This window comes from Condylostylus longicornis, unplaced genomic scaffold (assembly GCF_029603195.1).
Source record: "Condylostylus longicornis isolate FDR11 unplaced genomic scaffold, ASM2960319v2 ptg000044l, whole genome shotgun sequence".
NCBI classification, from domain to species: domain Eukaryota; kingdom Metazoa; phylum Arthropoda; class Insecta; order Diptera; family Dolichopodidae; genus Condylostylus; species Condylostylus longicornis.
In genome coordinates, this window is record NW_026578013.1 from 6,944,403 (window position 1) to 6,965,784 (window position 21,382).

The following is a 21,382-nucleotide window of genomic DNA, read 5'->3' on the forward strand; positions in this document are numbered from 1 at the left end:
CCGAAATGAGTGAAAACAGTGCATGCGAAATATTTTAAATAACTTAAAAATATATTCTGCATGAAAAGTTGTTTCACAACTACTTTCAAATTTGAAAATACTAAAATAAATGAAATCCTACCGAATAATGTCGGAGTTTGCTCGTAATTAAATTAAATATCGTAATAAAAATTCGAAATATTTTTTCGATATCCCAACTTAATTATGTTTTTATACTTTTAACCTATAATACAGTTAAGTTCTAAAAAAATTTGTATTTAAAGGAAAATTACGACATAATCAAAATTAACAAACAAACAAACATACTCATAAAAAATATTCATTAAACTATACATGAATTGGTATAAAGCGACTATTTTGGTCAAAAGTAAAACCTCCGCCTTAAAAAAATAATATTAATCCTATATATTCATTAATTTCATATACATACTTGTGTACAAATAAAATATACATAATTACATAATCATCATTATAATAATAATTTATATTTTAATGTGTGTTTCATTTTAAATTATTCATAAAAGAAAATCTTTAACTTGGTGAAGCATATGGTTTGATTTGACACATTAAAAAAAAATTTTTTTTTTATACCTTTTTCCTTATTTATTTCTATCTAAGGTGTTGTTACTATTCAAAATTAAGTGCAATTGCACACATAATTTTATTATATATGTATATGTGCATGTTTGTAAGAGCAAAATGCATATGAAGTTAACTGACATATTTATATAGTTAAAATTAAGTAGCTTGTGCTTGCATATAAGCTTATATAATATAGAAAATTTATTTTCTAACAAAATTATAAGAATAAAAAAAATTTAAATTAATTTATATGCAAGTAAGGGTTTCTAACACTATATCAATTTTTTTGAATTCAATCATACATACATACATACATATGTGTATGCAGAATATTCATGTTAGAAGAAAAATAAGAGACAAAAAAATATGAAAACGTGATAGTTGAATGTGCAATATGAGTTCAATAAACTTGATTAAATTGTGCAATACGATATTAATACTCTTATATAATATATAGGTTCACCTAATATTATATTATTCATATTATAAGAATTAAATTTGAAAATTAAAAGAACAAAATCGGTCTTCATTTCTATATTATTATTTACAAACCTTTTAAAGTTAATTTTATTCAATTCTTTTTACTTGTTTTCAGAAATTTTAAAAATATTTTACTATTCAAGTCATATAATTCCATTTTATATCGAATGATTTGTTGCCATTATTCTAACCATATTGTTATTATTAATTTACTATAATAGATTCTTTTATAAATTACTTTAAAAAGTTTATTGTCCTCTATTCGATATATTTTTATAATAAGACAAAATGAACGCAATTTTCACGTACACATTTTATTAAATTTAAAATTTAAATAATTAAATATAATTTAAATTATGTGAACATTTCAATTAATATAATATGGTTTTACATTTATAATTATTAAGTATGAAATTTTATTAGTCATAATAATTATATAAGTATACCCTTTTCATAATTTATAAGTTTAACATTTCTATATATAAGAAAAATAATTTTATATTTTATAAATGTGACAAGAAACTCCTTTAACCTCTTTTTATTTATTTAAATTATTATTACATACACAATTACATACGAATATATACTTATTATCCTTATAATATATAAAAGAATATATCCTTATAATGAATATTTTAAATAAATAAATTTTATTAGGAAAAATAATGAAGAAAAAAAGACTAAGAATAAGCTATAAAAAAAAAAAAAACAAAATTTGTAATCGCGTTTTCATATATATATACTTATAAGGGGCTAGTTAAAAACACTATCTTTTCGATGTAAATATTGCATGCAATATATTTACCGTTACATTTCATGTACACATACGTATAAGAAAAGAAAAAACATAAAGGGTAAAAAAATATTAAATTACATTAATATTACATTCTTATCAGTGAAATTTTTATTATAAAATTGATTTTAATATTTATAAGGAAAATGAAAATTGTGTTGGTACACTGTTAAAGCCTGATAACTTCTACTTCTAAAGAGTGAAAATAATTTTACATTTATTAGATCTTGTATAAGAATTTTAGAATTTTAGAGATGTTATTATAACAGATAAATAGATAATAAGTGTTAACAATTTTTATACAAAATTCAGAATAAAATTTAATAGGGAAAAATTTTAAATATGTAAAAGTATGGTCGCTTTTTACAATATTAAACAATAGAGTAAAAAATAAAGTAAGAGAAAATTTTTCACATATCAAGTATGGGACAACTTTTTACTCAGGAGTAATTTTTACGTATAAGTACAAAATAAAAAAAAAATTTTAAAAATATTTTAATTTTAATGAGAGAAATAGTTAATAATTTTCTACATAAACATTATTGGAGATTAAGTTTGTTCTCTTATACATTTTATATAATGTGTGATGTAAAAGAGTATTTATTCATCATAATTAATATTTGTAAACTGGGATAATCAATGAAACAAAAATTTTAAAATTTTGATAGTAGACGAAAATAAATTAATTTTATATTCAATTTTGGATTTAATTTTGATTTTTTTTTATTGGATTTTAATTAAACTATTGCCTTTTCAATTCATTCGCATTCGATCATAAGGATTATGTTAAAATTTTTAACTATAAAAAAAACATTTTCTAATAATTTTTGATTTTCAATAAAAAATATTCAAATGAACCCTTTGGAAATTAATTGAATGTATTCTAAATGGGTCTATTAATAAAACTTTGTTAATTTTTCATTCATATTTCAGCTTTAATCCTGTAATGATAGCATGAATCCATCGCATATACATAAAAATCATGAATGATAGTGAAAAATTTTTTGTCAAAAATGAAGTTTGTTTTTTTCCATATACGACAAATATTGTAATATTAAAAGAGGAAAATATAAAAACTTCAAACGATCATGCCATACCTTAAATTTTTACATATGAGTAAATTTAAACAGATATCCTAGAAGAAAATTCCTTTTTCCTTCAAAAAACAAAGAAAAAGAAAAATTGGAAAAAATTTTCATTTTATTCGTTCAATGCACTTTTTATGCTTTTCAATTACAATCAGTTATTCCTTCTTTTTCCTGTTATCTATATAAACATACATACGCATAGATATATTTGTATTCCCTTATATTCTTATTTTTCCACTCTTTTTTTTTCGCTCTAGTAACACTTATCGTATTTATATTTTATTAGAATAAATTTTTTTTTTTGTTTTTTGAAAATATTTTTCTATTTAATCTTTCTTGTACACATGTATGTACACATGAATATATTATTATGAAGAGCATATTGTGAATTGCATTCCATATTGTAGTGTGCATATTTTTATAATATTATAGAAATACGAATATATTCTCATTCATATTTATTCATTCATATACATTCAACTCATTTATTTTGTACTCTTCTTATATTTTAAATATATATATATACTACATATTCATGTATACATAATGTAAATACTATTATTTAATATAAATATTATAATGTTCTAAAAACGATTGAACCACATTTTCATATTTTGTTTCTGATAAGATTTTTATACATGTGCTCAAAAAATTATATTATACGTAATTATATACTAACATACATAAAATATTTTGTACTATGAGTACCTCATCTATGTACCTATTAAATTTTTACAACATATTTTTTTTTTTTTAAAGTACAAAAAATAAAATTCCTTTTTTTCCGTATTCTATCTATTCTATATAAAAATTTTAATATTAAAACTAGAGAAAGGATATATAAGAAAATATAGGTGGAAAAAAATTAAATAAAATTATTTTCACCCACCATACTCTAATGCATATATATACTTATATACATACGTCATACAATATATGTACTCTTAGTATGAATATATGGTATAGAAGAGATTTTATGCACTACCTCAGTAATCAGCAGTTTGCTAAATAAATTTTTTTTTAACATCAATTTTCTTCTTTTTGCTTTTTTGTAATTCTTGTATTCTTCCAGATTCAACTGAAAGGAATCATAAGCTTATATGCATGGATATATTCTTTATTCTGTTTAATATTATTTTATAAATAAAGTATAACTCATCCCGAAGTTTTCATGTTCCAGAAACAGTACAAGAGGTAGAAAATAAAAAAATAAAAGAAAAGTAGAAAAAATTTTAACAGGCGATAATGTACAATATGAAAAAGAAGTTGAAATAATTTTTTAACTCTACTTATCACTTTTCTTTTGTACCCATAATATTATATGAAAATTAAGGTTGCCAATTGATTTGAAATAAATGAAGAATAGAAGTTATAATATAAATTTATTATAATTCCTATATTTTTTTGGAAATATATTAATTTGAAATTAAGAAACTGGTTCTCGAAAGTTGTTGGAGAAGATTGAAAAAAATAGGAATTGAAGGAATTGTAATCATTAATAATTTGGCCTTTCCACACAAATCGTTTAAAGAATGAAAATTGTAACATTTTGAAAAAATTTTCGACTAAATTTGTTTTTTTAACAGCTTGATAGTGTATCTTGCTTTCTTATTCAGTTTTTATTCACTTTTCAGTTAGAAGTCTCCGTTATTTTAATTGATATTTAATTTTTCCAATAACACTACTCATTTGTTCATTTGGATTTTTGCATTTTTTCTCTAATTATCGACTGAACGTCTCATTTTCAAAAACAAAGTGAATAAATTTTGCATACATTTTAGAAAAAAAACGAGATAAGCAATACGGAATATTTCTTCTCACTCAAACATTGCATTATACAAATACATGATAGTTACTCACTTTCTTCTCACATGTCGAGTAAAATTTTGAGATAGACGATCAGGCTCTAAAACTATATTTTATAAAATATTTTATTAAAATTATTATTTTCGAAAAAAAAATGAATATTTTTAATGTATGGGTCCATGAAAATTTACTGATGATCAGATAATTTACACATCTCAATTAATTTACCGATTATAAAATAATTTAGTAGTGATCAATTAACTGTATTTAGATTTATCATTTCAAAACATCCAAAAAATTAGTTTCATATTAAGAGAGAAGCAAAAATAGATAATTTTCAAATTTTGAGCTTTTCAATTTAATTTTCTAATGGATGGCAACTCTTATAGGAAGACGCATTTTGCATATTATACTCTTACTTGTAACACACACATACACTTATGTATTTTTTTTTTAAACTCAACTACTTGTCATAGATTTTTGTCTTTATTTCTTGCAAAAAAAACACAAAAAACAAAACGAGGGAAAAATTTTCGAAATGGTAAAAAAAAAAATTTATTTTTTTATAGTTTCAAAGTGTTCCTGGGAAATGATGAATATAATAAAGAAAAAAAAACAAAAAATAAATTTTTTTCATGTACTCTAACTATGACATGAAAAAGGTCAACGTACGTTTAAGAACTGAAAATTGATCCAGAAAGAAACGCAAGTGGAAAAGAACTTTACAGAAGAAATAACATAAAAATATACATATACATATTCACAAACAAATACATATGTATGTATGTATATATTTAATAAATATTATAGTATACATGAGTATTGTATATATTTTTCTGGAATTCTCATAAAATTTCATGTATAGATTAGTGAAAGTTCAAATGTATGTATATTTGGTATACTAGAATGTAGGTACATAATATTTATGCGTTTTTAAATTCTAATTATGATTCAGAAATTTAGAATCCAAAAAGGAGAAAAAAAAGCAGGAAAAGAAGAAGAAATAGAAAAAGGAATTATTTATTTTGTAGGACATATTCTAATTGTGATGATAATTCATATATTAAGTTAAGAGATTAAAAGGATCTAGAAAATAAAATGAAAATCTAGAATTTTTCCTTTTTGTTTTTTATTTAGATAAATTTTATTATTTCTTTTGTTTTTTGTTTTGTTTTTTTTTTTTAATTTATAATTGAAAATGATGGAGTAAAGGAACTATTAATAAATATTTAAGAATATTTAATTAAAATTATATACGTACTTGTATGTGTATGTAGAAATGTAGGCATGGTATATAAGGGATCAAAAAACTAATAAGTGAGAAAGGATAATTAGAAAAACTTTTTGAAATCCGTTCTAAATTTCAAAATAGGTTTATATATTATTATAAAGGAAAAACAAAATATTTGCATACATGCATATAAATATATATATATAAATATATATATATACATAATGTACATTAGTTATAATATGAAATCTAGTTTACGTTCAATTTACCTCTGTTAATATAAATTTATTTGAGAGGTTTCTTTTTTATAAATTTAAAAAAAAAATTCTTCAAGTACTTTGCGCGTTTTCTTTTAATTTAAATTAAAAAAATTTTTTTCTTAAATTAAAAGTTTTGAAATTGAAAGTATAAAAAATTTATTTTTTTCTTTTCTAGTTTGTTTTTTTAAGTATTAATATAAAAATGATTAATGTTAATCATTTTTGCAAGAATATTTTGTTAAAAATAAGTACAAATAAAATTCGGATGCATATGAGTGAATTAAAACTAAAATTGTCATTGATTATAACCGGTGGCTAACCGGTGGCTCATTTTAGCGCGGAGAAGACGGAAGTTCCTTCGGTCGCATTCTTTCTTCGAGTTACGGACCTGGCGAATGTAAATGTCAGAGACCCAAACCGGTTTATAAAGGATTCGAGCTAGTTCACGTGAAGATGCGGGTATGGAGATCCTGCGGCATTACAACAGGCCCAAGTGGCTTAGCTGTATCTTTGGATGGCCGCGTCAACCTAACCTAACGCTAATAAGGAAAGAATTGCAAATTATTCACTTTTTGTCAAAAAAAGATATTTTTATTTTAGGATATTTATGCTCGTAAACCTATAATAGACTTGAAAAAATATGAATATGACACTCAATTCCCTATAGTTATAATTAAATATTTTTATAAATATTTTTTGAACAAGTCTTATTCATAATTTCATAAAAAATATACGCGTAATTTTTGATTTGAATTTGAATTTTAATTAAAAATTAAATGCTCTATTTATTTTTGTTTAAAAATCAAATTTTAAAGAAAACGCAATTAATTTTCCTTTATATTAAACAATTTCTCGATAACATGTAAAATAACTCTGTAACATGTGTTACGTTTTTCTATATAATTTTTAAATGCATTTTTCATACATTTTCAATTTTACATAACAACAATTTAAAAATATTCAATCAACAATAATGATTATTAAATAATAATCAAATTGTTATATCATAATCATTTATTATGTTATACATTTTCTTTATATGTATAAATAAAATTAAATTCCAAAAATTTTGATTGATAAGTGTCACAATAATCATTGTCATTGTACATTATTATTGTCGTCGTTGAAAGTGATTCTTCAGCATAATTCTCGAATTTCAATTAAGTAAACAAAGTTAAAAAAATTTTTAAAGAAATTTTTTTTGAGTCTTATTTCCTGTAATACAATTTCAGCTATATTTATGTACAAAATGTATATTTATGACATGCAATATTTATGTGCTATTTTTAGTTTTATTTGTATATACAAAAACGCTATTAAACTATTCTAGAAGAACACGTTTAAATAAAACACGTGACTAAGACTATGTCTGGAGTAATACAGCTACAGCTATGACGAATAAAAATAACATTCAACATCATAATAACTATGTAATTTTAAACAGTAAAAAAAATGTATGAGAAATATTATTATAGCAGTAAAAGAGCGAATAGAGCATGCTAAGATTGCATGCATTTTCATTTTTTTTTTTTGGATTGTTTGTAGAGAAAAGAATTTTTCTCTTGCTTAATCTTTTCACTACTTAATCACATGCAATTATTTTTCATTATTATGTGTAATTTTTATATTGTAGATTTTTTTGATTTTTTATTTTATTACAAAAAAAAATTTGATTTGTAATGTCAAATTACATAATAAAATGTATAATAATAACATTTTGCTTTCATTCGTCTCCATATACTTCATTTTCAATTCATATTGTCCAAAATTTTCAATTCATATTGAGAGATTCAAATAAGTTTAGGAATTTGAATGAGAAATTTTTGAAGAGTGAAATTGTAAGGCTAACAATATATTCCGATCTATTCAAATCTTTATTATTCTAGTCTAAAATTTTGAATTCGAAAATTAATTTCGAAAAAATTAATTTAAAATTTTAAAAATTTCAACACATTTTTTATGCATACACGTACCTTCATTTTTTTACCTTAACGTACATGTTTTTATTTTTTATTTCCCTATAGCATCAAATTTTTTTTTGAAGTTTATTAAAATTCAACTTGTTTTTAATCATAATAAATCTTAATAAATTTAATTATTGACTAATCATTGTGATTACTTAAAATCTTATTACAAGTATTAAATTAAGCACCTACGTTTACTTGTAAGCATCAGAAATGAAAATGTATACTTGGCAAAGAACAAGTTTACATTGCTAATTGAATACCTATTGAGTAATTATTCGGAAATTTTTTTTTTTTGAGAAGTGTCATTTAAATAAAATTTATTTACCTTTTTTATTCATGTATATTAAGTACGTATATAGAAGCGTTTAGATATTTCTAATTATGCTAGTTGTACACATATTCTAGTTTATACAAAAAAAAAACAACAAATTAATAAGTGAAAAAAAAAAAAAAAACAAAATAATTTTTATATTTTGTTTTTAATAAAATTAAATTACCAAGTATTGCCACGCAAGTATATACTTGCATATATGCAACAATGTTTATTATTGACGCAATTAAAATAGAAAATTGATTTGCTTATACTTGTCTGTACGATGTTAAATGAAATTGCCACATAGTTTTAATTTAAGAAGACAGCATATATAGATTGGATTTCGAAAAATTGAATTTTGATATTAATGTAAACACTTTGTTTACGTGTTTTTTTATGTTGTACATATAACGTGGAGTATACAATGTATATAATGTATATTTACAAATTTTGAATAAGATTTACATGCTACGCGTTACATATTAGGATTGTAAAAAATTGTCTCATAAGCTGACTACCGTTGGAACAAAACAACATTCCAGCAAAGAGGGAAGTAGAAGATTGCATTATACAAAATCCATTTAATGTAAATAATTTTACGAACTATGTAAACACTTTTCATATGTATATCATAATATACGCCATAAAATTTTCATACATAATAGAATTTTTATGTAATATTTTCGCATTTCTATTGAAAATAATATTTAGGGAAGTTCTAAAACTTCCGTTATAACATTTTCATTTCTTTCTTTTTTTTCTCTCTCTCTTTACGATTGTCTATTGTTATCGCATTAAAATAAATTTATGACACTATTACAATGCAATTATAAACACACATACGTATATGTGTTTATATATCAACGTATGTATATAATATTTGCATGTTTTTGTATAGTAAATTTGTAATTAAATGTTATAAAATATTTCCAACTTACTCACCATATAAATATTTTGAATAATGGTTAAATATTTCTCGTACAGAATTTTGTTAAAGGGAAATAAAATTTTCAGAATGAATTACTCATATCATAACATATTTTATGAGTCATAATTGGAAAATTTATGTTAAAAAATATTTAGATATGCTTAATATATGGCACATAGATGGTATTCGTATAATACTAAAATTACAATGCTTTGTAATATTAACAAGAAACTTTGAAAAAATTGTAATTAATAGAAAAATGTTAAATAAAATCATAAAATTTTAAATTCGATAATTTTTTTAAAGAAGTTTGTTTTACACGATTTTAATTGCGGGAAAGTTTCCACAATTCAATTCTAAGCTCCTTGATTGATGATCTATTTACAGGTCTAAGTTTTAGTTCATTTACAGACATTTTATATTTTTTGTCATAATCAGAATTTTCTAATAAATTAAAAGTAAAACTGTTAAATTTAGTTTTTTATTGTTCTTTTAAATTATTGATTAACTTTAATTATTGTTGTATATTCAAAAAATTATAAATAAATGTTGAAATTTATTTGAAATTGTTCTCGGAGGAAATTATTATTTTTCGGTTTTCTGATATGGCCATTTTTATGTGATTCAGCTATTTTTTCTTAACCAATATTGACTCAAATTATTTTTAATTTTAGAATTTCAAAAAATTACAGTAACAAACCGACAATAAAACATTAAAAATTTAAATACAATAACATTTTTTTTTTTCAACTTTAATTGATCTTATTGTTTATATAATATTTTTTGACTCATAAGCAATTCCAAAACCTTATTATTATGCTTATGATAACAAAATAATAAAATCATCATAATATTGCATGTAAATCACAATATTAAATTATGACATATAAATGATTAACTACGTATGATTGAGCCCATAATTGAGACTACCTGATTAATTCTAGGCTGACTGATTTTATAATTAGTCATCCAAATGTTATAAAATTTAAATTTTTATAAAGTTTCGTTAAATTTTTTTTCTTTTATATTGCGGTTATAAAAATTTTTGTGGCAAGCATTTAATTTCGTAAATTTTTTATTGTTATATTTATTTGGTTTTGCACACCACTATGTGGTGGCATGTTAGGCGCATAATATAATGTTACTTATATATGCATATGTGTTATACATAATTACGTTTGTGTACATCATTTTATGCATAAGTGTGTTATTAATGTGATGTTATACATTATTTTCTTTTTTTTTTGTCATAAAGTACACCGGCCTATAATTGGCACATGAGCTATTTTTAAATTTCTATATTTTCTTTTAAGTGTCATTTATAATATTTTTCATATACGTATATTAAAAATTATGATGACAAATTGAAATTCATCATCGTAGACTAGTAGACAAAAAATATAATAAGCTCATTGCAAAAGAAAATTTCTAACAAATCACTGACAAATAAAATGAAGGACTAGAAAATAAAAACAGAAGTAAAATTTATAATTATGATAAAAAAATTAATTTACGGGGAAGTTATCAGGTAAAAAAAAAATGTTGAGAAAGAGAATTGAAAATTTGTTTGCTAAAAACACCTGGGCTTTTTTATGTAAATATCTGAACTCTTTTTCGTTGTCCAGGATCAGACCAGAACTTCATTAATTCATTATCTTCTCAAAATTTTGTAATCTGTTAGAGTGGATAACTGAAATAGCTACTGGTTAACTTTAAAACCTCTTATATTGTGGTTTTTAATGTAACTCAAAATTCAAAATTAATTTCATGCCGTATTTACGGACAACAGTTTTGAAAACAGTTCCCCATTTATTCTGAATATTTATAATTAATATATTTCTAAACATTGTCATAATGTATTTCTGCCACATGCCTGTCTAAATGAGTTTTGTATGAAACCAATGTAAACTTTCTATTTTTTTTTCTCTCAAAATTAAAGTTTTAATAAATTCATACAAGACAATCTCATTATTAATAATACATAATAATAATATATGAAACGATGAGATAAAAACATTAAAAAAAATAATAATAAAAATATAAACAGAAAATTCATTGACTCATAAGTATATAGCTTTTATAATGCACAGAGGGGAGAAAGAAGAGAGAATGACAAGAATAAAAAAAAAGTATGGTTTGGAATTAAAATATTTTGTTGGCTGGCTGGTAGTTAATTATGTCTACTGTTGTAAAAATGTTAAAGAAACATGAAAAATAATAACAGAAACGACAGATGATTTTATACATGAGAAGAGAAATAAAATATAAAAGGTACTAAAGCATAAAGAGTTGATTGACTCTTTGATGTTGCATTGTTTTTGTAAAAAAATTGTTAAGTTATTTTCATTTTTCTCGTTCGTTTTTTTTCTTAATTTTTAAAATGTAGTAGTGTAGTAATTGGAGGTCAAATTTTTTTGTTTAACAAAATGCGTGCTTTTCTTTTCTCATTTTAAATTTTAATTAATTTTTCTTTTATTTTTTTTTTCTTTAGTTATTATAAGACTAACAAAATATCTTTTTATGATCATTAAAAAAAAAGAGAAAAATGCGTCATTTTTTACTTATTGTTTTCTAAATAATTTAAGTGGAGAATGTCATCAAACTCATTTGAACTGTGACCATGTAATAATTATCAACATAATTATATAGAAATATACAATCAAAAAAAAAACCTATAAAACCGAATTAAATACAAAATTTTTATTGCTAAAGGTAAATTATCAATAAAAGATAATTTGGCACTACTAAATGTTGTTGAAAAATTAAATTAAACACAATATATTTGTACGTAAGCAACAATTTTCATGAATTTATGAGTACATAAGACATTTTCATTAAATTTCAGAATAAACGCCTGAATATATGCAATTTTTTCATATTTGTATTTACTTTTGTCAATAATAAACCGGCGAATTTAGAACAGACTAGCCGTCAGCTGATCAATAAAAATCTAATTTTTCCTTATTTATAAACTATTTTAAATATATAATAAATAAATAACATTATGCCGCTCGATTTTATAATCGAGACTAAAATAAAAATTATTTTTTAATATGAGGGCAATAAGGAGTAGGAACAGGTTTCGAGCCTAAATTTAAATCACTTACTTTCCCCTTATTTTAAAATTCTAAACTAAACCAATTTTCTCTGCTTTTCGCTTAATACGTTTCAATCGAATTAAATTTAAAAATTAAAATTTACATCACTGGAGTTAAAAAACTTTAAATTAAATATGTACTTAGTTAGCCGTCTCTAATTTATATTGAAATTTGCAGATGAGTAACAATAGCACACCTCAACATTGAGAGTACTGCTGACATTCAGTATTATTTTCACTGTAATCATTATTGAATAAAGCAAGTACACAAAATAAACACAAGAGAAGAAATAAAAATAAAAGAAATTTACAAAAACACAAGAGTGAAAATAAAAAAAAAAATCATCATAAATTATGCGATGATCATGCGATAATTACCGTGTATACATTGGTACAATCGATTTTAAAATTATTATTATAAAAAAATAATCTGCAAATACAAAAAGAAAAACAAAAACAATATGATTACAACTTTCATTTTCAAAAAAAAAAATTCCCAAAACTTTCACTTTATAATCTTCTCATTTGTATGTACACTTGCACAAATACATGCAAAGGATCTTTTATATTGAAAAAAATATAGTACAATATCCTTAATATAGATTTATAAAATCAGTAAAATTAGAAAAAAATTTATTTTTGTTTTTTTTTTCAAAATTATCATTGCACTTTAAAAATTTACGTAAGTCTATTTATGTTTTTTATTTAATTTATGATTGAAAAAAAAAAATCTAATTTGTTTACACGTTGAATACTTAAGATGTTGAATCAAAATATTAAAAATTAATATTAATTGAATAAAATATTGAAAATTAACTAAAAAAATATGAAATCAATGAACGTAGAACATGTTATCCTTGAGTGATATTGCAATATTCTAATTGATATTTTGAATATCTAGTTTTTTTTCTCTCTCTCAATCAAATGTTAAGCAATAAAATATTTACAAAAATATTAAATTTACTTCTGATTTATTTATTTTTTACTAATTTTTAGTTGTTAATTTCTATTTCATAAATTTATTTGCATCGTCATTGAAATCACAGAGAGAAAGAGAAAACCAGTTAAAATTGAAAATGAAAATTTTCAAGAAAATTTTTCGTATTTTTCTTATTCTTTTTTTTATACTTTAATTAATTAATTCCAGTTAATAAATTAATTTCGTATATGCATTATTTTTATTAAATAATCAATAAATTATTTTGCATACTAAATATGTGTGTACAGTGAAAAGCATAGGCATTTTAACCTGTTATATCTGTTATTATAACACTTAAATTATAGAATAAACGATATAATATAATAATGTTTAGTGTATATAATAATAAATAATGTTTGTATAACAGACATGCAATTATGTCAAGCATAATACTTATTTCTTAAGGATAGATTTGTATTTATAGGTATATGCTTAGGTACCTAATATGTTAAATGATATTTTCTATATATAAAAAAGAATTCAAGAAGTAAATAATTGTAAGCATATATGTATGGTATATAAGAATAACCTCAAAGGAGTTAATGCAAAAAAACAATAAATTATGAAAATGTTCATTGTTCTCATTTTAAATTTGTGTCAGATTCTAATGAATTTTATTTATTTTAATGAGGGAATAATGAATAAATATTAAAGTGTAGCGTATGCATACAGTTTACATATAATATTATAATAATAATAATAATAAATTCGTAACAGAAATGATATAAAATAAAATATATATACATATATATATATATATATATATATATATATATATATATATACTCTATATATATATTGTATTTAATAAATTAGAGCTCTATAACGTAGCATTTGAGGTTATTTTAAACATGATTCGCCATTATTTTTTATTAAAACTGTGTAAATTCGAACTACAATAATTGAAAAATTTTATTTTCCCATAAAAGGGTAAATGAACTATAATAATGTATAAAATGTCATTGTTGCATCACTATTTTATTTAAAATTTAATTATAATAATTACGAATTGGAATAAAAATGAAAAATTCAAATAAAAAATCGCAAGATTAATTATTAAATTTTATAATATCTCTTAAATAATTTTATAATAATATTGAAGAGGCTGAATAATAAAGGAATAAGATTTCTTTCGCCACAAATCACATATTTTTCTCAATTGGCTTGTGAAAATATTATGGATCTTATGGAACTTTCATGTTTCTAAAAATCTTATAAAAGTATAGCCAAAACGGTGCATATTTATGACAAAAATGTTGAAATTTGGGCAGAAAGTTATGGTTAGGAAATTAATGGCTCGTATATTTTTAAAAATAATTTATAATGTCAGCTTTTACTTATAATTTTCCATAAAAGTTAATAAAAATAAGAAATTTACTCTTATAAAATTTGTTTTTTTTATTTGTAATAATAATATTTTAATAAATACAAAATCGAAAAATCTAGAAACATTTAAAAGAAATCAAAAAATCAAAAAAATTGTTTTGTTTTTTTTTTGAATTTGAATAAAAAATTGTCGCGATTTTAAAACAAAAAAAAAATCCAAACAACCAACGAAATATTTATTCAATCATTTGAAAATCCAAATACACAAACCTATCTTCATATATATGTGTTATATGTATACTAATTTTTATTAAATGCATATTTACAAACACACACCTTAAAATATATATTCACGATATTGTAATACATTTAAAATATATACGTGTAAAAATATATTTCTCTCCCTTTCAGTACAATTTATTTTCTCCCTCTCCCAATTTTCGCTATTAATTTTTCTCAATATATCTCATACTATCCTCTATTTTAATATAACTCTATCTTCATATACCTATAATACATTTTTACATTCAATATTGAACCCATAATTTTATTTAATTTTTTTTTTTGCGAAAAATTCTACTATGCAATGTAGTGTGTAATATGCAATGCATTGCAATGCAAAATGCATAGTTTTCCTAATACTGTCGTTTACGTAGAATATCAAAACACAAAACAAATATGCATATATACCTACACATGTATACATATATTAAAGTTTCATTCAACTGAACTCAAGCGCCCCCGTTAAAATAGAAGAAAAAAAATAATAAAAATTTCATAGAAAAAAAAAAGAACAATGCAACAGCAGAGGAAAATAAAAAAAGCAACAACAACAACAAAATAGAAGAAAAACCTTTTAAAGTTCGTTGGCCTGATTTGACCTCATAATTCCCCCCATTTTATTATACATACTTATATACTTAACATATACGTATGAATTTATGTGCAGTATACAAAATAACATACATACAAATTCAATATATCAATATGTATACACGTATAGATGTGTATATTGCACTGAATGTATCGCAAAATAAAAAAAATTTCAAACATAAAAGCAAAGTAAAATCTAGTTCTATTGTGCACCATAAAACACACCAATATCTATACCACAACAAGAAAAAAAATGGTGTGTTTTTTTTTGCTTTCATTTGCATACATGCATATTATGTACGTACATATATAACGTATGCAAATAGCAATATATGCACATGCATCATAAGATGCATTGCAATGCAATTCGCATATACATTTAGTGCACATACAGTGCGGTCATACTAAATATACGAGTATATAACTACTTTAAGTTCAATACTTTCAACTGAATATGGATAATTTTTACTTTACTATTATAAAATAAATTTGCATACGTTACATATATTGCAATATGCAATCGAATACAGGACAAACATCTTACGTTACACGAATTATAAAACTCAATAAAATGTTTCTAAACATATTACTGTTTTTTTTTTTTGCTATTTTTTGTTTCTTAAACTAAAAATGCATAAGATAAAAAATTTTCTACTATAAAATGCTCAGGGATATCTACTTATTATACATGTATGTACGTATACGTACTTAATAAAAATTTAGAGAGCAGAGGTACGTGTACTTTCGTTACAATATGTATAACGTGTAATTATAATTTAGAAGTATAGGTGGTGTACTTTAAAATGCAATTCTGCATACGTGTACATTTTATATCGCTACACACATATGTATGTACGTATGTGGATACTAGTAAGTAAATTTCATACCATTTCTCAATTGATATCATAAAAAATAGAAAGAGAGGAAAAAAAGAATATTGCATAAGGACAAGAAAAAAAAAATCAAAGTGAGTTTTTGACAACGTGACTTATATAATATTGACTCATTTAAATACTTGTAGAAGTAGTTAATGTTGATAATCATCATTAAAATTGATGATGATGATTATATCGAAATTATTTTATAACGTTAGTGGTTACAATTTTAATAAATAGAAAAAAGAGAAAAAAGAAAAACAAGACCATAGTAACGTAAATGAATTTTTTTTTCCTCCTACATAAATAAAAAATTTTCCCTTTATAGATTTTATAAAAAAAAAAAAAATTAATATATTTTTATGAAAGGACATTAAAAGGACATCAGAATGCGCACGTACACAATAGAATCGTCAATTTATAAATGAATATTTTTTATGAATCTTTGCTATTATAGTAAGCCAATGAACAAAACAAAGTAAAGAGAAAAAAAGAAAAAGGATTATAATCCTGTCGTTTTTCACCTACTCACAAAATCTAAGAAAAAAAAAATGAGTTATTAATCATACCATAAATTTCAAAACCATACCATCATTCTTAAAAAATATTGTTTATTTTTTCGTTTTAATTCAATAAAATTAATATTGTTGTAAGAGATTAATTGAATTGAAACTAAGTGGATTACAATTTATAGCTACAGTTTATTTTAATGGTAATGGCAATTCATTAAAACAAAAAAAAAAATATAAAATGCATAAACGTAAAGGACAATATTGCATTGCATGCAATAAGGCATGATTTTTAATATAAAACTAAGAATTTTAAGAATAGAATTTACTCTAATAGACGAAATTGATTAAGCAATACAATTGCATTGTGAGCAGAGCAATAAAACATCATCAAATCATTCAAAAACTAAATTTAAATTAAAACAAAATTTCTTTGATATAGAATCCTTAAAAATTAATGAAATTGATGAATTGAATGTGAAAATTAAGAATTTCTTCCTAAAAGTTTGGAATGAATTAGATTCCTCTAGGTGGACGAAATTTCCAAATAATAAAAAAATCATCATTGAAGTTTTCATAAAAATGAAAATTTTCCGCATTATAATTGTATTTTTCAATTTTTTAATTTCTTTCTTAATTTGAAATTTCCATACGTGCGTATGGTGTAAAAAAATTGATTTTCTAATTGAATAATTCCCATTTCATATATTTATCTGCCCCTAGAATCTTATAAACTCAGTCTTTTATCTGCGAATAAAATCTAACAACTAATGCGTAACTAATTATAGGAAGAAAACAATATGCGTTAAAGAAAATTGGTATAGAAGAGGAAAAGAGAAAAAATTTGTGCGTTAATAATTTTTCTCTACTTTTTTTTACACTTAGCAAAAACAATTAAAAAAAATTATAAGCAAAATTTTTTATTTTTTTAACTACATTGCGTAGTTTTAGCGTTGTAACGTTGTATGTTTTCGGAACTACTTACTTTTGTATGCAAACATTATTTTAATAAATAGGCAATATGCTGAGTCTTTAAATTTATTTGTAATGTACGATACTGAAAATACATATTTAGTGAGTTTTACTGAAAAAATATTAAGGTAGAATAAATGAAATAAAATTTGATTTACACTAATTGAAATCGAAAATCTAAACATTTTCAAATTAAATTTCAAAATTTCAAATTAGGCTTGGAAACCTACACAAAGCCTTATGTCAGTGTGCACTTCATAATTATTTTACTTTTAACTTTATTTTTCTTTTTGGATATTGAATTTGATAGTAAAAAATTGCTATGTATGTAACATGGGACACTCATATTAATTCATAGATACGCTTTGCACTGGTCTAAATAAATTTAGGACAAAAACATTTAAAAAAAAACTTTTTTGTTTTTTATTTTTCCTATTCCTTTATGTTTTCGCGATCGTTATAATTTTCTTATCTTACAATTTAAAATATAAGATAACAACATAAAATAATTTAAATATAATTTAAGTTTATACTTGTATATGTGAGCCCCCTGCGATAAAAACTTAAAAAAAACGATTTCAGGAAAAATGCAAAAAATTTATTCCAATTTATTCTAGACCACTGACAGGCGATAAATTTTTACATTTAAAAATTTCTAGGCGGTCCGACCTAACCCAGTTTTTCATTAGATTCATACTCTAACATGATTACTATGTTTTGTTTAATATTTAAAATGGCGGACATGATTTTTAAAACAATTGGAGTTGTGAATCATTATACAATTCCATTTTTCTGTTTTTTTTTTGAAAAAGTCGAAAATATTAAATAGGCCTAGTTTGAAACAGCACCATCGGTTTATCAAAAATTTTGCAAATACTTGGTATATACGCACAATAATCACATTAGAAGTAAAGTACAGCGAAATGGTTTTTAGCGAAAAAAAAGTCAGAACGAAAAATTTAAGAATGGTTGGGTATAAGAGAAGGGTTGGTAGTGTAGTGAAATGGTAAAATAACCAAAGAAATGATGAAAAATTCTAAGAACCTTAATTGTTTTTAACGCATTTTTTTTTTGGTCTTCAACCTCAAAAATTTACGATTTTTCTTTTCTCATAATCTATTTATTTTTTTCTTGCTTATTTATTTTATTATTTCGAGGAAAAATTTATTATTTTTTTTTTTTGTTTAAATTTTATTTTTTTATTTGCTGTGCGAATTTTATAATAATAAAATTATATGGTGTCTACGTGTGTGTTAAAATTTTTTTAGTTTTTGTATAGTCAACTGAAAATTTTTATAAAATTTGTTATAAATAAAAAAATATTTGTTTGTACATTTGTGTATCAATGCGTGCTATTTCGAATTTAAAGTTTTGGTGTTTTTTTTTTCGTTTTGTGTTTAAGTGGGTATTTTTTTGGTAAATGTGTGTACCGATATTTTGTAACTTATTTAAATTGAATTTGTTATAAATATTAGAGTGTTTCTGAGCAGTTATTGTGTGGCAGTTGTGGTAGTGGTAAGTGACTTATAAAATGACTCATTTGTTTTTTTCGATTACTGGTTTTTCGTTTTTTTTTGTTCAGACGTAAACAAAACTAAAAACTGATGTTTGATAATTTATTAGATATTAAAAATTATAACAAAAAACTAAGAAGAAAAAATTAACGAGAACAAGAAACAAATAAAAAAAAGAAAAATTAAAATGAGCAAACAAAAATTTTTTTTTTTTATAATTTAGTGGAAAATTTTTAGTTTTTTCCTAAATATGTCACATGTGTACATTATCTAAAGATAAGAGTGTTTAAGTTGCAAAATTGTTGATTTTGCCAAAATTTTTTTTTTTTCAACAACAAAATTGAGTTTTTTTGCTATTTTTCATAATTTTTGATCAATTTTGGAAATTAGAAGTTTTAATAGTAATATTGAAAATTTCAGAAATTTGACTTGAACTTTGAAATTTTTGTTAAAGATTTGCCTCATTTTTAAACTTGTTAGAACGAATTATAAGAAGATTTTGGCGCTTGCATTTGAATACAGCAATTCTTAAATAATTTCTTAAATAATATTTTGTTGTAAGCAAAGTTTTATAAGTTATGGGTAAATATGTGCTATGAGTATGAGCTACTCGAGTTTCTTACATTACCTATACTAACAAGAAGAAATGACATTTTCCACTGACTTTATTAATTGTTTTATTTTGACATATACTAAATGAGTACGTAATTTTGTGTACTTACATCTATATATATTATCAATGATTGAGATCTTAAAATTTTAAAAAAAAAAAATGTTTTTAAATTTTAATAGTCGCAAAAGAATATTTTTTTTATTTGCTAGCAGAATAATGGGCCGTAAGCTGCCCATAAACCGCACTTTGCTGACGGCTGATATATAATTATTCACTTTACTATAAACTAATAATAAGTCGTTTTTAAAAATAAAAACGTATGTGAATAGTGAAAATAGCTTACGGCCCATTATTCTGCTTGCAAGAAAATTGAACGCTGATAATGATTTGAAAATATTTTGCAAAAGAATCCCATTACCCTTCTCACCACTATACCCATAGGATCCTTTCTGATCTTCGGTCCTATCTACATTTAGACAAACAATTAAAAAAACCCTCTATTTAATTCATTTTTCTGATTATTTTCTTAAAATTATTTTAAATAATAAAACATTTTTAGTTTTCAAGTTATTTATACTAAGCAATAAAGAAAAAATATTTTTTTTTTGATTGAAATTTTTAAAAATGAAATTTCTCCATAAATCCTTAAAGGTTTGCTACAGTTACATTATATTAAAAACCAAATATCTACCAATATGTTATGTTCAAGTGATGAGCAAAATAATTAGCTAGCGTTTGAATTAAACCAATATTAAAAAAAATTTCTGAAATTCTGAATGAAACTAAAAAATCTATGAAAGCAGTTGTAATTATGACTCATTCAGGATTAAAAACATAAAATATTACATAACATTAATTGCAATAATAGCATTTTATGTATAGCTTGTAGTGCTATAAAGAAACAAATTTTAGTAATTACACAAAAAAATAATTTTTTTTTATAGGCGATAGTTAGTATTAGGTTTTATTAATTTAAAACAGGGCCAGTTAAAAAAAAGTAGTTCTATTGTGCAAATATACAAAAGTTGTCTTCTGTATGGTACCATAAACTAAATACACAACTATATACACAACTATTACGATAATAGCTCTTAATAGTTAGACAACTTAAACACTATTAATTTTATTTCTTAAAATTCAAATAATTTTGAAATCACATGTAAATTACAACTGATA